At 40.9% G+C, this 3768-nt stretch overlaps 1 non-coding gene across 1 annotated transcript; it reads left to right on the forward strand.

Moving 5' to 3' along the window:
* Positions 1-271: 271 nt before the first annotated feature.
* LOC145118277 (small nucleolar RNA R71) lies at positions 272-378 on the forward strand. The gene has a single exon (XR_013713236.1). It is a non-coding gene; the product is annotated as a small nucleolar RNA R71 (small nucleolar RNA).
* The last annotated feature ends 3390 nt before the right edge of the window (positions 379-3768 follow it).

Below are 3768 nucleotides of genomic sequence, written 5' to 3' on the forward strand. Positions count from 1 at the left end.
ATGAATTGATTGGTCCATTTGTGTCAACCTCCGGTCCATATTATTCAGCATTGCCATCATAGCAGCCATTTCTTCAGAATCCGTGCCTCCACTGCCTTTTATTCCATCTTGTCTTGGGTTGTGGTACTCACGAGAGTGTTTTGCGAATTCTTCAACTAACTCCTTGACCTCCCTTTGATTTTTCTTTGTCAATGGTCCTTGAGAATCAAGGAGTTGCCTTGTCATAACATTGACCCCATCATAGAAAATTGACATCTCTTGTTGAACATTGAGATCATGTTGAGGACAATTTCTGATCAATCCTTTGTAACGCTCCCATGCTTCGTATAATGACTCCCCTGGTTGTTGCTCAAAGTTGGCTATTGCCTTCTTGAGTTTAGCTATCTTGGATGGTGGGCAAAATTGATCTAAAAACTGCTCATGCATTTGAGCCCAAGTAGTGATTGTACCCGGTGGTAGTGCTTTGAACCAGTCTTTAGCAGCTCCCTTAAAAGTAACGGGAAACATCCTTAGCAAGACGGTATTTCTGTTTACATTTGGGATATTGAAATAATCTGCAATGTCATTAACTTCATCGAGATGCTTAAAGGCATCCTCATGATCCTTACCATAAAATGGAATATCCTTAAGTGTAGTGAGGATATGTCCTTTCAGCTCGAATGTGGCAGTGGCAGGAATGGCGGGTTGTACTAAACCGGGACCAACATCGTCTCGAATTCGCTTCTTATAAGCTCCCATGGAAATTTCTTCAATGTTTTCCATCTCGTCTCCTTGCTCGTCTTCGGGTTCACTTGTAAATAGTCCAAACTCGGTCTCAGATTCGTATTCGGATTCGTTTGGGATCGGTATTTGATCAATGCTTTCAACTTTGCTCTTGTCCTTTGAAGATGAACTTGACTCTCCCGTTTTCTTTCCCGACTTTTTTGAGAATACTGACTTGAGTTCTTGTAAGGGTGTCTTCTTTGGTGTGTGATCTTCTTTCGCGTTCTTATCTTTCTTTTTGTGAAGGGCCGACTCTGGATCTTCAAGTGGTGGCACCAAAGGTGTGTTAGAGCCTCTGGTCATGAACTCCTGAAATAAAACAAAAAATAAAAACGTAAAACTGAACTAAAATTAAAAATTTAAGAAAATTAGAAATCACAGTTCTCACGTCGTGAGCCTATAGACTCACGTCGTGAGTTCTGTAACTGAAGAAAAAAAAATTAAAACTCTGCTGGAAAAATAACTTTTTGCAGGTTTTACCCCACAAAAAGGATCGATTAATCTAAAGCAAATAAATAATAAACTAAGCCGTTTCTCGGCAACGGCGCCAAAAACTTCATGTGCACAATAGTACCCACTAATTTTAATATTTATAACCTAACTAATTTAACTAACTAAAATGCACCTAGGCAGTGTACCTAGTCGAATTATAGAATAGTTGGATAAGTCGGGTGTCGATCACAGGGAACGGTGTTAACTAATTAATCTATTTACTACTAAATTAACCTAATTATTAACAAGCTTAAAAGGGTTTTATCTGATTTTGCAAGATCAGACGAACTTAACTCAAATTCAATCAATTACTATTCGAATCCACTTCTTCTTTATGGTTAGCTAACAATTATGGATTATCAAAGTTGATTATCTAATTTATATTATATTAGTAATTTAGGTCTAAATTTACCAATAATTAACTTATTCATGTAAAACTATGCATGGTCACACAATTAAACACAGAATTAGTTATAATTATGAAGTTGCTATGTAAGATTAGGCAAACACAATTATGGTCATAATTTATGTTCTCTAGCACAGCTAAACTTATTTACTTCAATTACTATCTAAGATTTTGGTCGATCCTAGCTCTAGTAATTTAATGTTCACTAAATCGCTAGGTAAACAAGTTCATGCAGTTTAATGGTCACTAAGCTACACAGAACATGAAATTAAGCAACTAAAGAAACAAACATATGCATGCCAGGTAATAATAATCAAACACAAGCAATTTACCAACTAATCAAATCCATTGATAATTAGACTAAACCATATGTCAGAAGCTTCATCTAGCTAAACAAGAGTTGCTAAATTCAGCTACTCATAATAGCAATCAAGCAAACACAAATCATATAAAAAACCATGTTCAAGTATCAAACAAATAAACTTAATTATGACCTCTCACTCCTTTGGTGTTGAAACCTTTTTTCCAGATCTTCTTCCCTGCTCAAATTCGTCTTCTGGAAACCCTTTCACCAGCCAAAAGTCTCCCCAAGTCGTAGGAATCAAGGATATATATATAGTTTTGAATTTTTCCTGATTCACCTCGTGAGTTATCAAAGTTCACCTCGTGAATACGTAAATATCTGTATACAACACGGATTCCTCATCCGTGATGTTTATCTTCTAGAAGGCCATACTCACCTCGTGAATCTTCTAACTCTCACCTCGTGAATACGCATTTTTCTGATTTTCTTGTCCTTCAAGCTTTTAACCTCCAAAGTTCCATTCTTTAACGCTTTTAGTCCCTTTTCATCAAAATGTCTTCTTTTTTGCTGCAAAATATAATTTAACCTTATAAGTACCATTATTCCATGCAAATAACCATATATATATATATATATAATGTATTCAAATATTGCCTAAAAATATGTATAAATATGGCAATATCAATATGGTACAAAAAGCTTAAGAATACTCAATATCTGATTAGGGTTTCGTGAAGAGAGTCTGAGGGTGGTGGAGGTTGGGGTGGAGACCCTATAAGTTGTTTAAATAGAGTACAAACCCTCAAAATTAGGGTTGCACCCAGACAGGTCTACTCGTCGAGTCGGGGCTTCCGACTCGACGAGTAGACTCTTCCACCCGCGTCTAAATTTCGCACCTACTCGACGAGTTAGACCTGGGAGAGGTTCACCACGATATTTCGAGATGAGTATGTTCCTCCGGTGGAGAGGGAGCGATTGGCTCAGGAGTTCTTGACCCTCAAACAGGGTACTGATTCGGTTACTGTGGTTACCCGGAAGTTTCATGAGAGGGCGATGTTCTGCCCTGAGCAGGTGTCTACTGAGCAGGCACGTATGAGCCGGTACTTGGGTGTTTTGAGGAGGGATATACGGGAGTTCATGTCGAACTCGACTTATCGGACATTTGCTGAGCTCCAGGAAAATCCCCGGAAGAGGGAGATTGAGCTGGAGACGCACGCCAGGGAGGAGGCCGAGTCTCAGAGGGTGGATCGGCGACCGGCACAGTCTCAGCCGGCAGCCAAGCAGGCAAAGCCCGCTGATTCGAGATCTGGGGGTTCGAAGGGCCGCACTTGTGGAAAGTGCGGCAAGAGCCACGAGGGGACATGCAGAGCTGGGGTGTGTTATAAGTGTGGGAATGAGGGACATTATGCGAGGGACTGCCCCAAGGGATTCACGGTTTGCTTTCATTGCAACCAGACCGGCCATCAGAAGGCCGAGTGCCCACAGCTACTGCAGAGATCAGCGCAGGGATCTGCGCCTGCTGTTCGAGCTACAGAGAGTCGGTCGGCGAAGGCCGAGGCGCCGAAGGCTCGCGGGAGAGCCTTCCAGTTGACAGCGGAGGAGGTCCGCGCAGCACCCGATGTGGTAGCTGGTATGTATTATTTCCTCTGTTTATATTGAGTTTGTGATATTATGCTTATTCTGAGGTATGCATAGGTACATTTCTTGTGTCTTCTGTACCTGCTTTGGTGTTGTTTGACTCGGGTGCGATTCGGTCATTTGTGTCGATAGCGTTTAGTCGACACATTAGTGTTCAGCGAGAGGC

The sequence above is a fragment of the Lactuca virosa genome, chromosome 5 (assembly GCF_052849685.1).
Source record: "Lactuca virosa cultivar CGN04683 chromosome 5, Lactuca_virosa_CGN04683_v6, whole genome shotgun sequence".
NCBI lineage: Eukaryota > Viridiplantae > Streptophyta > Magnoliopsida > Asterales > Asteraceae > Lactuca > Lactuca virosa.